Source organism: Geotrypetes seraphini, chromosome 2, assembly GCF_902459505.1.
Source record: "Geotrypetes seraphini chromosome 2, aGeoSer1.1, whole genome shotgun sequence".
Lineage (NCBI taxonomy): Eukaryota > Metazoa > Chordata > Amphibia > Gymnophiona > Dermophiidae > Geotrypetes > Geotrypetes seraphini.
Genome location: NC_047085.1, coordinates 480,221,337 through 480,239,184, shown reverse-complemented (window position 1 = coordinate 480,239,184; position 17,848 = coordinate 480,221,337). Strand labels below are relative to the sequence as shown.

The 17,848-nt window shown below is 44.5% G+C and overlaps 1 protein-coding gene across 2 annotated transcripts in view; it reads left to right on the top strand.

The window, feature by feature from the left end:
- CRHR2 (corticotropin releasing hormone receptor 2) overlaps window positions 1-17,848 on the top strand; it is a 403,216-nt gene that overhangs the window by 34,363 nt on the left and 351,005 nt on the right. The gene's annotated exons all lie outside the window — the stretch shown is intronic.

Genomic DNA, 17,848 nt, shown 5'->3' with positions numbered 1-17,848 from the left:
TCTATGTACTGTATTTTCAAGCATATAACGCGCATAAGCGTATAGCGCGCGGGAACAAAGCATTGCTGTAAAAAAAAAATCTATATAGCACGCACACGCGTATACCGCGCATGCTGCTATAACCTCCTCCCGCCACCCCCGCTTACTCCCTCTTCTGGCCTGCGAACCGGCATCCTCCCTCCCCCGCTCACGTCACCCCCCCTCCCCTGCGATCCTACATCCCCCCCAGCACCGCAAAGACATTGCTTACCCAATTGGGCACCGGCACCAGCACCAATGCACAGGACGTGCCAGTGCCAGTGCCCGAAGATCCTCCCTTGCCTGGGCTGGGCTGGGCGGTGCGAGGGAGATCCTCCCTCTTCCCTGTGCTGGGCTGGGCTGGGCTTTGAGCATTTGCGCATGCTCAAAGCCTTCTGGTCTCGCTCTCTCCGAGATTCTGAATCTGAGAATCTCGGAGAAAGCGAGACCAGAAGGCTTTGAGCATGCGCAAATGCTCAAAGCCCAGACCAGCCCAGCACAGGGAAGAGGGAGGATCTGCCTTGCACCGACCAGCCCAGCCCAGGCGAGGGAGGATCTTCGGGCACTGGCACTGGCACGTCCTGTGCATTGGTGCTGGTGCCGGTGCCCAATCGGGTAAGCGATGTTTTTGCGGTGCTGGGGGGGGGGATGTAGGATCGCAGGGGAGTGGGGGTGACACAAGCGGGGGGAGGATGCCGGTTCGCAGGGGGGATGCCGGATCGCAATGAGAAAAAAAAAATTGTATAACGCGCTCACACATATAACGCGCATGGTTATACTTGGTTTGTAAAATCGTGTATAACACGCGCGTTATATGCGTGAAAATACGGTATATGCCCATAGTAATTGAAAGCAGTAACACTAGGGTTTACACTAGTAAAATCTAGACTTGCCCCAAGCCTGCCCAGTTCCACCCGTCCCCATCCCGTTACACCCTGCCACCACCCCAATCCTGCCCTAGCCCTCCCCATCTGTGAAAATCCAGACATCTTGTAACCCTAGTTTACACCAAACAACAATCTGCCTTCATGAAATTTAGGGTTCTTCTTTTTGCTTTATTCCTTTGGTTTTAGATGAAATGAAGATTTCAAGGTAGGAATAGAGTGACCAGAATATTGGCCCTCAGGCAATAAGTCATGTATAACTTATATGCTCCCTGCCCCTCCCCCCTCACACTTCTTATCTGTCAGAGATTACTGGTTCTACATCTGTCATAATATTTCTAAAACTCACTTTAGACAATCTAATCTATATACTGAGTCATCATTCTAAGAAAGCTCGACTTGGTTTTTGCTTTCTAAGTGCCGCAGAGGCTGTACCTTTTTCATTTGAAAGGAAGCTCCAGAATAAGAGGGCATAGGATGAAGTTAAGCGGTGAGAGGCTCAGGAGTAATCTAAGGAAATACTCTTTTTTTTTTTACAGAAAGGGTGGTAGGTGCGTGGAATAGGCTTCCAGTAGAGGTGGTGGAGACAAAGACTGTGTCTGAATTCAAGAAAGCATAGGACAGGCGTATGGGATCTCTTAGGGAGAGGAGAAGATGGTGGTTACTGCAGACGGGCAGACTGGATGGGCCGTTTGGCCTTTATCTGCATTCATGTTTCTATCTGGACAAGCCTAATAGACACGCCACATCCATGACCCCCAAAGATCTTTGGCCTGACATAATATAACAGTTCTTATTTATTTTATTGGGATTTATTAACTGCCTTTATGCAGGGATTCACCCAAGGCAATGACCAAATATAAATTAAATACAATAAATCAGGTAATACTGTACGAGTTAAATGTAAACATGCTCCGCCTCCAAAAAGATCCAACTTACCACCGCCACCAAAAATAGATGTTTATGTTTTTATGTTTTATTAAAACTTGTTATTCCGCTTCAGCATATGACAGATCTAAGGGTTCATAGACAACGGCGCGAAAGACAAAGGCGCGCGCCGACAACTGAGCGCAAGACGGAGGCGCGCACCGAAGAAAATTACAGTTTTTAAGGGCTCCGACGGGGGGTTTTGTTTGGGAACCCCCCCCCACTTTACTTAATAGACATTGCGCCTGTGTTATGGGGGGTTTGGGGGGTTGTAACCCTCCACATTTTACTGTAAACTTAACTTTTTCCCTAAAAACAGGGAAAAAATTAAGTTTTCAGTAAAATGTGGGGGGTTACAACCCCCCACACCCCCCACAACGCGGCGTGATGTCCATTAAGTAAAGTGGGAGGGGGGTTCCCCCCCACACCCCCCCGTCGGAGCCCTAAAAACAGTAATTTTGAGCGGCGTACACCTCCACGCTGCGCTCAATTGTCTGGGTGCGCTTTTGACCTGACACCGATCTAAGTGGTTTACAATTCAAATATTTTATGAAAGGAACTCCATTAAAGATAGGAAAGTAAAGAGATAGGATACATATAGCATAATGTTATAAGAGCTGAAAAAAGGTTTCTCTACTTACCCAAATGTCCGCTTTTCAATCAATAAATATGGGAAATATCTGATAAGGATGTGTTGGTTCCAAATGACTCCTTAAGCCTAGTTATGAATGCCTTTCTGGTTACTTCTCATTTAATATCCTTTGGTAGATGATTCCATAATTGGGGACCAATGAAATAACATAGTAACATAGTAAATGACGGCAGATAAAGGCCTGAATGGTCCATCCAGTCTGCCCATAAGTTATACCCATTAAAAAATACATGATTTGATTAACTTGTCTCTTCTTTGAATATTTCTGAAGTTGCCGTCCAAGCTCACTCCAGCCTATCCAACCATCCCGTTGTTTGCAGGGCATCTACCATAAAGTATGGCCAGTAACATCCTCACATTGATGCCCAACCCAGCCCACCCTACACCGAACCACCATATATGGAACACATTTCTTGTAGATGCTGAACGGAACTAGGAAATTTCTCCTTTGAAGTCACCATACCTAAAAAAAAAAAAAAAAAAGCACGATTCTCATATCTTTTGAGCAACAACAAGAGAATAGAAACATAGAAACATAGAAAGTGACGGCAGATAAGGGCCAAGGCCCATCAAGTCTGCCCACACCAATGACCCTCCCCTACCTCCCGTTGTGAAGAGATCCCACCTTTCGATCCCATTTACCTTTAAAATCAGGCCCACTGCTGGCCTCAATTACCTGTATCGGTCTGTATACCTGAGATTGTTAACACTCCACAGAGAAGTAAGTTCACCCCTACAACATGAGAAAACGTTGTTTTGTTCACATTGAAATGCACTGATCTTACCATAAAAACTAATAGTAATAATTGATTCTGGGCTGTGCTGAGCTTTGTTCTCCAGTTGTTTATTTGATGCTTTTGGATGCATGGACTTTTTTCATCTGAATCAGAATCCACAAATAAATCAGTGTAATTTATTACATCTGTTGGGCGACTTGACTTTTCCTGTTTTTACCTCGCTGTGCTCTTGGCTGTATTAATTGGTAAGACTCTTTTTCTTATGTTTTGTTCATCTGAGTAATAGCCACGAAGATCTCTTCACTATCAGTCACATTATGAAATAATACAAATACTTTTAAAAAATCCTAACTCCAAAATGTATGTAGCTAACATGTCATGCACCAGTAGCATTAATCCTATGATTCAGATAGCAAGAACCCGACCTATCAATAGAGAACATTACAACTGAGCCCTAAAACACCAATACACCTACTACAAGTAAAACTGAACAAATGGGACTCATATGGATCTCAACACCTCAGTCATATCCAAATCTAATCACAGACAGAACCTCGTCAAACATAGATGAAAGGATCACAAAGCACAAATAGAAATAAGAAAAGACAAAAATTGAACTGGTAACCCCATGAACATAAGAATAGCCTTACTGGGTCAGACCAATGGTCCATCAAGCCCAGTAGCCCATTCACACAACCAGTCCAAGTCCTTAGTACCTGGCCAAAATCCAAAGAGTAGCAACATTCCATGCTACCAATCCAGAGCAAGTGGTGGCTTCCTCCATGTCTTTCTCTGAATCTGAAAAAAAAAAAAAAGGAATTAGAAAAAGTTCAAAGAGCGACCAAGATGATAAAGGGGATAAAACTCATCTTGTATGAGGAAAGACTAAAGAGGTTAGGGCTCTTCAGCTTGGAAAAGAGACGGCTGAGGGGAGATATGATTGGAGTCTACAAAATCCTGAGTGGAGTAGAACGGGTGCAAGTGGATCGATTTTTCCCTCCGTCAAAAATTACAAAGACTAGGGGACACTCGATGAAGTTACTCTTAAAACCAATAGGAGGAAATTTTTTTTCAAGCAAAGAATAGGTAAGCTCTGGGACATGTTGCCAGAGGTATGTGGTAACAGTGGTTAATGTAAATGGGTTTAAAAAGGGTTTGTATAAGTTCCTGGAGGAAACATCCATATTCTTACAATTGAGACAGACATGGAGGAAACCAGTGCATGCCCTGGCATAGGTGGCATGGAATATTACTGCTATTTAGCCAGGTACTTATGACTTGGATTGGGCACTGTGGAAACAGGATTCTGGTCTAGATTGACCAATAGCCTGACCCCAGTATCCCTATTCTTATGTTCTTGGCACATATTACAACACTAAGGACTCCTTTTACAAAGGTGCGCTAGCGTTTTTAGTGCACGCGCTAGCTGAAAAACTACTGCCTGTTTAAAAGGAGGCGGTAGCGGTTATTGCACGCTAAAACCACTAGCGCACCCTTGTAAAAGGAGCCCTAAACCAAACCCAAAGAAGGAAGTGAAGTATCGAACCTTCTTAACACTTAGCAAAACTAGTTCCACTTAATATCTTGTGAATACCATATAGATATCTCATCAAATTTTTCAGAGGCAAAAGCCTCAATGAACCCAGACCTAACTTAGGACTAGAGCCATTGTGGCAGGATATCATCGGCATGAGAAACTTGAAGAAATAAAAACAGATATGTGGTTTTCCTTTATATTGAACATAATATATAGCTATTTGCAAAGCACATTTCCCAGATCCTGTGAGGAATGCTGTTTAGAGCATCGATTAATGTTCCAAAATGGCTTAAATCCTCGATGCTTTCTTCTTAGAGCAATATCAAAAGATCCTTCTAATTATTCCACACTGTAAGATAAATATTTTTCTTGAATTCATTTACATGTCATCAATTATTCATTTCAATTCAACTGAATAAATCCCTTTGATAATTTCCAAGACCTCAGATGCACCATTCCACCGCCATATGCATGACGGCGGCAGTGAGCGGATCCCTGATGAAGCTATAGCGAAACATGTCGGGTCCAGCTGCATGAACTTCTTAAGCTTACTTTATAAGATTTCAATCATCTCAATCATTCAGATAAGTAAAAAAATATATATTTCTAAAAATATTTAAGTAAAAATATGACCTAGGCCTATGAGGAATTAACACCAAAATTTCCCCGCTGAGAAGAATATGCATATGGCGGTGGAATGGTGCATCTGAGGTCTTGGAAATTATCAAATGTAAATGAATTCAAGAAAAATATTTTATCTTAGAGTTTAGAGCATCAAGACATATTTCCATAACGTTTTGGTTTGTTTGCCGAAGAAGAATTCTATATTAGCAAATTTCAGCTCATTATGGACTCCTGGTGCAGGTGATGGAGCTGAAACATGGCCCATATCGAGTCCATATCATTTTTGACTAAGAAAACAATAAAGAACACTTTGATATTGGATCCCTTGATTGTCAATCTCACAGTTTTTCTGTTTTGCTGGGACTTCTTGGCTTTTTTTGTGGGACTTCTTGGCTTGCTTGCTTTCTTTGACATTTCCCAAAGCTAATCTATTCCATATAGAAAATATGTGTGTGTGTGTGTGGGGGGGGGGGGGGCTCCTGAATTTTTTTGTTGACTGCACATTTCATTTTCCTATCATGCTGGTCCCAGCTTCTCTGTTTTTCTGCCTCCTTCTATGTTTCCATTGGGCTGTTGTCCATTTGTCATTTATCCTCTCTCCTCCTGTCTTGTCCCATTCCCTGACTACTCCTGCCTCTGATGTACTGATCTTTTCCTTTAAGATATCTCATCCCTTATTCCTTTTCTGCCTCACTGTCCACTCAAGCTTCACCATCTTTCTCACCTTCCAGGACTCCATCTCCTTTTTACTTTTACCTACCTATCGACTTTCCATCTTCTTCTCTCATCCCATAACTCTTTCATCTCTGGTCTCGCCCCTTCCCCAGCCTTCTATTCCATTCAATTTTTATCTACTTCTCAATACCACATTTCTACCCTATGCACTCGCTGCCCTTCTCTCACTCATCACCTTGACAACTCTCCATGGCTTCTCCCATTTGGTTCCAATATTCCCAGTATCTCCCCTTCCTCTCTCTTTTCTTATCTCTCTTCCCCCTCTATGTATTCAATTTTGAAAATACATACACATAGTTTGTGTGTGTGTATGTATTTATCACTCCTGGCCCAATCTTCCTTCCCAGACTACCAGGCTAAATATAGTCACATATCAGAGGACAATTTCCAGCCTCATTACTCTACTGTAGCTAGGTAACTGCTTAGTTACCTAATTAATCTCTTTGAAAAGTGTTCGCTCCATAAATTAGAACTGAAGGCCCGTAGAAAATAATAGAATTATGAGCCAAAGTCCAAAGAGAATTGTGAAACCAATAGACTCTGATCTTCAATTAGGCATTTTAGCCCTCATAGGAGACTTGTAATTGAACTAGAGAATGACACGGGGACAATTTTGTCCCCATTCCATCCCTGTGAGTTTTCTCATTGTCGCTGTCCCTTCCCCTGCCCCATAAGCTCTGCCTTAACCATACAAGCCTTAAACACTTATGATTTTAAAGTGTTTGAGGCTTGTGCAGATGAGGACGGAGCTTAGGCATTGGTGGAATGAGGCATTATGACATCACAATCTGAGCTCTAGAATGTTGCTACTTATGATTTTAAAGTGTTTGAGGCTTGTGCAGATGAGGACGGAGCTTAGGCATTGGTGGAATGAGGCTTTATGACATCACAATCTGAGCTCTAGAATGTTGCTACTTATGATTTTAAAGTGTTTGAGGCTTGTGCAGATGAGGACGGAGCTTAGGCATTGGTGGAATGAGGCTTTATGACATCACAATCTGAGCTCTAGAATGTTGCTACTTATGATTTTAAAGTGTTTGAGGCTTGTGCAGATGAGGACGGAGCTTAGGCATTGGTGGAATGAGGCTTTATGACATCACAATCTGAGCTCTAGAATGTTGCTACTTATGATTTTAGTGTTTGAGGCTTGTGCAGACGGAGCTTGCAGGAATTGGGCAGGGACAGGAAAAGAACTCGCAGGGATGGGAAAATGAGTTCCCGCGCGGAGGGGGAAAATTTGTCTCCACGTCATTCTCCAATTTGAATCACTCCCTCCGCCTGGATCCCCGTTTTTCTTGCCCACCTTATCTTCGTTTTCTCCCACCCACCCCCCAACTCAAATGGATGAGCAGAGTGACTTTTTCCTTTCTTTTTCATCTGCTGCTTGCCCACGCTTGTTTCGGTTACATTTTCATCCCCAATTTGTTTTGCACCCCAACAAGCTGCCTCTCTCTTGAACCACTGTTTTGACACACTAGTAGCATAGTAAATGACAGCAGATGGAAACTTGAACAGTCCACTCAGTCTGCCCTGTAATTACATGCATTACAATTTCCTGGTTACATTAAAATGTCTTTTTTGTTGTTGCTATTTCTGGGCTTTAGACCTTAGAAAGCCACCTGGCACTGTCCTTAGGTTCCAACTACTGGAGTTGCAGTTGAAATCCCATTCCTAACCTCTCAAGCTTCCTTCTTTCATCCCTCTAACCCACGAGCCCCCAAATCAACCTGCTCTACTCTTTTTTTCCCCAAAAAGGACCAGAAATCTTTTTGTAAAACACCCTCTTTAACTCTTTTGTAATCCGCCTTGAACCACAAGGTAATGGCGGAATAGAAATCCCTAATGTAATGTAATGTAATTTCAGCTCCAAATTATCTCATTTGCAGAATATAGACCATGAAAGTCTGCCCATTCATATTCTAATTAGAGATCCTCTGTGTTCTTCCCACGCTTTTTGGAATTCTGTCACCATTTTCCTCTCCAGGCACCCACCATCCTCTCCATGAAAAAGATTTTCTAGTGGAAGTTAAAAAAAGGAGTCCCACAAGGATCAGCCTTATCGGCAATGCTGTTTAACATCTATATGGCCTCATTGGGGAAGAAATTTAAAGAGATGGGTGTGCAATACAGAATATATGCCAATGATATTCTGTTCTTCTTCCTGATTAAAAGACATCCCTAATATAGATCTTTGTTTGCAAAAGTATATGGAAATGATCGGAAGTTGGATGAGTGAACATGATTTGAAACTAAATGTTAACAAAACGTAGATAACGGTGGTGAAAGGTCAAAGAGGCAATTTTAAGAACATAAGAACTGTCATCTCCGGATCAGACCCATGGTCCATCGAGTCCGGCGATCCACACACGCGGAGGCCCAGTCAGGTATACACCTGATGTAGTTTTAGTCACCCATATCCCTCTACGCCTCTCATAAGGAGATGTGCATCTAATTTGCTTTTGAATCCTAGAACAGTGGATTCCGTGATAACCTCCTCTGGGAGAGCATTCCAGGTGTCCACCACTCGCTGCGTGAAGCAGAACTTCCTGACATTTGTCCTTAGCTTCAGTCCATGTCCTCTTGTCCGTGTCACGTTGGACAATGTAAAATAATTTATTTTCCTGCTCTATTTTGTTGATGCCTTTCAGTATTTTGAACGTCTCGATCATGTCCCCTCGCAGCCTCCTCTTCTCAAGGGAGAACAGTCCCAGTTTCTTGAGTCGTTCCTCATATTCCAAGTTCTCCATACCATTTATTAGCTTCGTTGCTCGTCTCTGCACCCTCTCCAGCATTTTTATATCCTTCTTTAGGTTGGGAGACCAATCTTGGACACAGTATTCCAAGTGTGGTCTGACCATCTATATAATAAAACCGTAGGCGGCGCATGCGCAGTCTTATCAGCGTGCTTCCATGATCCGTATGTCCGTGGCCGCCAAGACTGCAGCATGCCCCGCGCTTACTACGGCCCCACGCGCAGCTCAGTTCGGCACGGCGGTTTCCCCAGATAGGGGAAGCCGAAAAACTCAATCCCGCCTCATGGTCCTGCCGCCGCTCACGAATTCCCCCCCCCAATCCTCCTGCAACAGCCACTACCGCTCCTGTTCAAAGCGGCCTGCTGAGGTTCGCGGCCGCTGTAACGAACCTCGCAGGCCGCTCTCCACATGGTAGCACGTTCCCTCTGACGCAATCGCGTCAGAGGGAACATGCTACCGAGTTGGAGAGCGGCCTGCGAGGTTCATTACAGCGGCCGCGAACCTCAGCAGGCCGCTTTGAACAGGAGCGGTTGCGGGAGGGGGGGGGAGTTTTAACAGGAGGAGTCGCCGAAAAAAACCTTCAGCCGCAGCAGGCCAGCACACGGGAAGGGAAGGGGGAGGGGCCGAACGGAGCAGGACAGCTCAAGGTAAGAAGGGAATGGGGGGTGGGGAAAAATGTTTCTACTACTCAGCAGGGACCTGGAGGGGAAGGGAAAACCGCTGCTGCTTCTGCAAAGGAAAGTGGTGGTAGGGGAGAGAAGGGAATGGGGGGTGGGTGGGGGAAAATGCTGCTACTACTTCTCAGAGATCTGGAGGGGAAGGGAAATATCACAGCTGCTTCTGCAAAATAAAGTGGGGGGGGGAGAGAAGGGAATGGGGGGTGGGGGAAAATGCTGCTACTGCTTCAGCAAGGACCTGGGGGGAAAGAGAAATACCGCTGCTGCTTCTGCAAAGGAAAGTGGGGGGGGGGGGGAAATGCTGCTACTACTTCACAGGGATCTGGAGGGGAAGGGAAATAGCACTGCTGCTTCTGCAAAGGAAAGTGGGGGGGGGGAGAAGGGAATGGGGGGTTGGTGGGGGGAAATGCTGCTACTACTTCACAGGGATCTGGAGGGGAAGGGAAATAGCACTGCTGCTTCTGCAAAGGAAAGTGGGGGGGGGGGGGGAGACACAGAAAGAAATACAGACAGACAAAGGAGGCTAGGGAGAGAGACAGACAGAAATAAAGACAGACAGGGGACCAGAGAGACACAGAAATAAAGACAGACAGGCAAAGGGTGCCAGGGAGAGAGAGAAAAAAATTGCAGGAGGGAGAAAGACAGAAAGAAAGGAAGAAAGAAACAGGAGCAGGGAGAGAGACATAAAGAAAGAAAGACAGACAGCCATATATTCTAGCACCCGTTAATGTAACGGGCTTAAACACTAGTTGCCCTATAAAGCGGCTTTATGACTTTCTAAGATCCGCTCGTGATATCTTTATTTATCATGCCTAACATTCTATTTGCTTTCTTTGCCGTTGCCGCGCATTGTGCCAACGGTTTCAGGGTCCTATCTATCAGTACACCAAGGTCCCTTTCTTGTTCGCTCTTACCCAGAGTTGCACCTGACATTCTATATTTGTATTCTTTGTTCTTACTGCCTAAATGCATTACTTTGCACTTTTCCACATTAAACTTCATCTGCCATTTCTCCGCCCATTTCTGCAATCTGATTGCCCAACGTAGCTTTGTGTTGTCAGCAAACTTGATGATCCCACTGGATGTTCCTTCTTCTAGGTCATTTATGAAAATATTAAATAAGATGGGCCCAAGTACTGAGCCCTGGGGCACACCGCTAGTCACTTTCTCCCAGTCCGAGAACTTCCCATTTATACCCATTCTCTGCTTTCTGTTCTCTAGCCATTTGCCTATCCATCTTAGTATATCTCCCTCTATTCCATGGCTTTGTAGTTTCCTGAGAAGTCTTTCATGTGGAACTTTGTCAAACACTTTTTGGAATGTGGTTGTTATGGGGGGAAAACTGCCGGTAAAAAAAGATGACAACTGTCCTGGGAATGTGCTCAGATAGCTGTTTGACAATGGAAAACCAAATATTAAAAATAATCAGGGTGGGATACATGCAACTTCAAATACTTTATAGACTGAAGCCAATATTACCAGCACTCGATTTCCGTACTGTGGTTCAGACATTGATCCTGAGTAGGGTGGATTATTGTAATTCAATATACTTAGGAGTTGTGAAAGGGAAGTTGAGGGCTTTGCAGATGCTTATCAAGTCCGCTGCAAGATTAATCACAGGGGTTCCTAGGAGTGCTCATATAACTCCTGTGTTGAAGAAACTACGCTGGTTACCTATGCAACAAAGAGCACAGTTTAAGATTGTTGTGATTATACATCAGACATTGTATCATGCTTCCCCAAAGATCTTACAAGAATTCTTCCTTCCAGATCTATAAACCGAGAATAGAGCTTAGAGACGTCAATGGGATGAAATTAAGTTTGGAGGGTAGAATGTCGACTAGGCATGCTAGGATTGGAGCATCCATGATATCTGTGGCTGGCGTAGAACTATGGAATGCCTTGCCTGGTATCCTGCGGTTTTGTATGGGGAGGATGAATTTTAAGAAAATGCTGAAAACTTAATTATTTGCCAATGCCTTCTTATGCTAAGGTATACTTCGGTTGATAATCGCCTTTGAGAATTTTTCTGACATCAATGTATGATGTAAAGCTTGTTTTTACTTCTGAATTGATTGAATTTGTGCTCTATCCCTATTATAACAGGGACGATTAACGATGTTTTGGCATGTCTATGTTATATGTGATAATCGGAGGGAAACAAAATTTTCGGCCTCTTTTACAAAGCCACGCTAGTGGATGCCGCACGGCAACAGCCCCAAAGCCCTTTAAATCTCTATGGGCTTCGGGGCCATTAGCGCAGCACAGCTTGTAAAAGAGGCCGTTTATGTATGTGATATGGAAACCGCATAGTTGAATGTGGTATATAAATTTTTAAATAAATAACATTACTCTTAAGTCTTCCATCCCTCAACCTCAATTTATCTCCTCTAGTTTTACTAATTTCCCTTCTCTGGAAAGATTTGGTTCTATATAAATACCTTTCAGATATTTAAATGTCTGTATCATATCACCCCTGTCCCTTCTCTCCTCCAGAGTATACATGTTGAGGTCTTCTAGTCTCTTCTCATTCTTCTTTTGACACAAACCCCCTACCATTTTCATCGCTTTACTCTGGACTGCTTCAAGTCTTCGTATACCTTGGTCAGATATGGCCTCCAAAACTGAACACAATACTCCAAGTGGGGCCTCATCAATGACCTGTACAGGAGCATCAGCACCTCCTTTCTTCAGCTGGTTACGCCTTTTTCTATACAGCCTAACATCCTTCTGGCTACAGCCACTTCCTTATCGCACTGTTTCGTCGTCTTCACCCCAAGGTCCCTCTCTCCGTCCATGCGTATTATTATTATTTTTTTTTTTTTTATTTATTCAATTTTTCTATACCGTTCTCCCAGGGGAGTTCAGAACGGTTTACATGAATTTATTCAGGTACTCAGGTATTCAGGTATTAACCTCTTGCCTCCCAGCACATACATCTCCCTCGGATTTCTACCCCTCAAATGCATCACTCTGCACTTCTTTGCATTGAATTTAGGTTATCAGACATTAGGCCATTCTTCCAATTTTTGATGATTCTTTTTCACTCCCTCTGGGGTGTCCACTCTGCTACAAATCTTGGTACCATCTTCAAAAAAGCAAACCGTACCTTCTAATTCTTCGGCAATATCGCTCACAAACAAATTGAAAAGAATTGGTCACAGCACCGATCCTTGAGGCACTCCACTGCTCACCTTTCAATCCTCCGAGCAAATTCCATTAATCATCCATATAGTGGTGATATTAAAACCACCCTTTGGCGTCTGTCCGTCAACCAGTTTCTAATCCAGTTTACCACTGGGTCCTAACTTCAGGGTGTGAAATTCATGAGCAATTCTGAATGATGGCTCTTGGTACCTGATCCTACCCCTCATTCTGATTGGTCTTGAAGTCCAAAGGATCAGGAGGAAACCAGAGTCAAATGAAATTAATAATGGTTATTTAAAGACATCACAAAGCAGAAAAGAGCTATTCTGAAGGATGCGATGATATCTGCAAAAAGAAAATAAGAGAATCTACTCTCTGGAATTCTTTGCCTTTTTATCTTCATTCAGAAAAACATTGCATGAAGTTGGAGTGGTGGCGTTTGATGACTAAAGACACATTTATTGTGGGAAAAATGCAATAAGAGTTTTCATATTTACGGGCATCTCTCTGCCGGATTTATGGTGGAACTTGTCTGTCTCGTGATGCCACATTTTTCCTATTCTTCCCCGATATATTTAAGATCACAACTTCCATTATTGCACGGAAGACTGGATTTTATGGATGATAACGCTTCTTATCAAATTAGTTACAGTAAATAGAATTTTTTATTTGTTTAAATGCCTTGGGTGCACAACATGATTAGAGAAAAAAAAGAGTTTTTACAAAAACTGATTTGCTTTTATTCCAAACCCCCTACCCCCCCCCAAAAAAAAATATGCTGTGAACTAAGACGCAATCTCAGGCAGCACTAGCAACCACAAAGCATTGTCTGCCATTGACCTTCTCTGCACGAGCCCTGTGGTCTGCAAAAAAAAAAACAAACCTACAGGTTTAAACTGTTAAAGGCTTTCATAATTTTAAAATAGGGAAATCTCATTGTGATGACTGTTGTTTCTAACAGTATGAGCTATTGACGCCAAGCCTTCAGCAACCATGCTATCTGAATTTCTCAAACAAGAACTGCAGCAGCTGGTCCAACAGGGAAAAGGCTTTTTGTTGATGGAAGAGGGGTTCTGCTTAAGCAGAGCCTTGTGTTATATTTCAAAAATAGATTCTAGGATCAGCTTGGAAAAGAGACGGCTGAGGGGGGAGATATGATTTGAAGTCTACAAAATCCTGAGTGGAGTAGAACGGGTACAAGTGGATCGATTTTTCACTCTGTCAGAAATTACAAAGACTAGGAGACACTCGATGAAGTGACAGGGAAATACATTTGAAACCAATAGGAGGAATTTTTTTTTTTCTTTCAGGGAATAGTTAAGCTCTGGAACGCATTGCCAGAGGTTGTGCTAAGAGCGGATAGTGTATCTGGTTTTAAGAAAGGTTGGACAATTTCCTGGAGGAAAAGTCCATAGTCTGTTATTGAGAGAGACATGGGGGAAGCCATTGCTTGCCCTGTATTGGTAGCATGGAATATTGCTACACCTTTGGTTTGGCCAGGTACTAGTGCTGGTGACCTGGATTGGCCACCGTGAAAACGGGCTACTGGGCTTGATGGACCATTGGTCTGACCCAGTAAGGCTATTCTTATGTTCCTTGCATTTCTGCTGCAGCCAAAGCCGTTCTGGAGTCCACTATACATTTTTTAAGAAGCGGGTAATGGATTAAAAAAATAACCTGAATAAGACCCATTGTGATGTGTATGAAAATCTTCTGAACTTCTTTTGTTGTCTTCTCAGATGATGTATTCTCAAAAGATTTAATTTTATACCCATGCATTTAGTGATGTAATCTTACTACATAGTGAGGGGAATTTATCCTCTCCTGGATCTCCTCAAACTTTCAAGTCTTTGACCTTTCTTCAAGCCCCCAAGCCCCAGCTACCTGTCTCTTTTGTTCATAAGGCTTCTGAACAGGGCTCCTACTCTGAGAGTAAATCTGAGTGGAGTAGGGTTACCATATTTTCCTTTGGATGACCCTGCCCTGTTTTGCCTCCAGCCCCTTCCCTATAAAGCCTCCTCTCTTCTTCCGGATGAGCTCCAGCAGCGTCTGGAGGACCTGGGACATGCACAGTCGGAGCTCGTCGGGGCTTTCCAAAATCCAGACAAATGCCAGGTTTTGGAAAGTCCGTTCCCTCCTTCCCCACCATCCCAGGGTCCACCATCTCTCCCTTTCTTTTCTCGACTACTCTCCGATCCAGTATCTCTATCCCTCCTCCACACCATCCATTGTGTCCAACTTCTCTCCCTTTCTGTTCCTTCCCTCCCTAAATCCCATTGTCCATCATCTCTCTTCTTCTTCTCTATTTTTAGACCCATTATTTCTTCCCCCCAAAGTCCAGCATATGCACGTCTCTTTGAAACCCCTTTCCCTCCCTCCCTCCCTCCGTGTACTTCTATACCAGGGCCCCCTCCCTTGAAGGTCTGTCCCCCCCTTGAAGGCCTGCACTCCACCCCTGAAGGTCTGCCTGACCCCCCTGAAGGTCTGTTTCCTCCATGAAGGCCTGTCTCCCCCCCTTGAAGGCCTGTCCCCCACTTGAAGGCCTGTCTCCCCCTTGAAGGCCTGCCTCCCCCCTTAAAGGCTTGTTACCCCCCCTTAAAGGCTTGTCCCCCCCTTGAAGGCTTATCTCCCCCTTTGAAGGCTTGTCCCCCCCTTGAAGACCTGTCTCCCCCCCTTAAATACCTGTCTTCCCCCTTAAATACCTGTTTTCCCCCCTTGAAGGCCAGTTTCCCCCCTTGAAGGCCTGTCTCCCCCTTGAAGGCCTGTCTCCCTCCCTTAAAGGCCTGTCTCCCCTCCTTAAAGTCCTGTCTCCCCTCCTTAAAGTCCTGTCTCCCCCACCCCTTGAAGGCCTGCCTGCCTGTTTACCCTAAAGGCCTGTCCCACCCCCCACACCGAAGGACTGCTCACACACACCCCTCCCCCAGAAGGCCTGCGAGTTTCCCCTGGCCTCCCACCGGTGTCCGGCTTCCCCCCTGGCCTTCCCGCATTCATTTACCTTTGAAGAGTAGCCTGCACAGAAGATCGCGGCGTTAGCGATGTCTGCAAACAGCTTCGGAGCTGTTTTCTCTGCCACGGTCCCACCCCTCCTCTTGCTGGGCGGGGGAACTGGACAGCAGCATTTCGTGACTGACCCTCCCCCCTCGCCCTTTAAAGCAGGTGCGGCAGCGGCTGGCCAACAAGAGCAGCGCTGCCGCTCCTGCTTTAGGGGTCCCACGGCAACCAGGGGGCACCCGTGGAAAATCAGGGGAGGGAAACTGCACAGTGACACCAGGAAATTCTTTTTCACTGAAAGAGTGGTTGACCGCTGGAATAATCTTCCACTTCAGGTCACTGAGGCCAGCAGCGTGCCTGATTTTAAGGCCAAATGGGATAGATACGTGGGATCTATTCACTGAGTTAGGTGGGGAAGGGTTATTGCGGTGGGCAGACTGGATGGGCCGTGGCCCTTATCTGCCATCTATTTCTATGTTTCTATGAGGGTCAGCCGAATCGGGAAGCCAATTTTTTGTTATTTTAAATTGATTCGAATCGATTCAGCCAAAGTAAATTGGTGAACCGATTCGAATCGTGAATCGGGCAGCACTACTGGTAACCCTAGATTAGAGCTCTGCCCCAGAAACACCATTTGAACTGTGTATTTCTCTTTTTTTTCTTCTATGCAATGTTACATGAACATAGGAATAGCTTTACTGGGTCAGACCAAAGGTCCATCAAGCCCAGTAGTTCGTTCTCACAGTGGCCAATACGGGTTCCTAGTACCTGGTCAAAACCCAAGGAGTAGCAACATTCCAGCATCTCAAAGAATAGCAAGATTCCAGAACCCCAATGAGAGCAACATTCCAGAGCTGAGATTGTGATGTCATAATGCCTCATTCCACAGTGCCTCAGAGCCAACCTCATCAGTGATGTTACAATGGATTAATTGTCCTATACTTGGCTCACATAAGAACATAAAAATAGCCTTGCTGGGTCAGACCAATGGTCCATCAAGCCCAGTAGCCCATTCTCATAGTGGCCAATCCAGGTCCCTAGTACCTGACCAAAACCCAAAGAGTAGCAACATTCCAGAATCCCAAAAGAGTAACAAAAGATTCTAGAACTGCAAACAGTAGCAACATTCTGGAACTCCAGAGAGAAGCAAGATTCCATATAGAATCCCAAGAGTAGCAACATTCCATGCTATCGAACCTGAGGTCATTCTGTCTTGTTTTTCCAGACTGTTTTCTTTCAAATAACCATCAACTATGAAGCACATAGAGCCAGAATCAGTAAATGGAGTCCAACATTGTTGTTGTTAAGTGCCATCGACTCGTGTTCGAGTCCTAGTGATTTGATGAAAATCATCAAGTTTTCATGTCAGAATATAGAAGTAGATTGCTGGGTTTTTCTTCTGCGCAGTATAAATTCGATGCTGTTGACATTGTCGCATCAAATGTGATCCTCCACCTCAAGCATTAGGCGACATCAAAATCCAGCAGTTTGGAGGGAGGGCGATGGCAGAAGGGAGTGGGCATCCCTCCTGACAATCTTCAATGGGGGTGTCGGGGGTTCAGGGAGGGGGGTTGGTTTCCCTCCTGCCAATTTTCAATGGAGTGATGTTGGGGGTTGTGACAGGAAGGAGTGGGTATCCCTCCTGCTGATTTTGGGGGTGCTGGGGGGGGGGCCCTCTGCCACAATCAGCTCAGCTGATTGTAGCAGCGTCTACAAAGGTCTCTAGCCAGCACTGGGCTGCCAGTAAAAGAATCTTGGGGTTAAGCGTCTGTTTATTAGGGCAGACACAATTCTGCTTTGGATGTTGGTGTCCTATACAAAATCATCCCCTAAGTCTTTTAAATAAATAAATAAAAATATTGCATTAAACCCCAAACAGAAAGACTTCAAAAATTTTAGCATTTTTCCAGTGATAAAGGTGCATACTAAGAGGCCAGCGCAACACCACAATCCTCACTCCCTTACTCCCTTACCAGTCATACCAGTCTTTCTGATCATCACACGGCCTATCTTGACCTTCTAGGATCTTCTCCAATCCCCTACTGTCAGCATCAACCCTGCCCTATTCTCATACCTTGGTCCATCATCTTTTCCCCTCCCCCACCCTACCATGGAAGGGTCAGCCCATCCTCATCCCCCCAGTTCCAATTCCAATTCTATTTAACA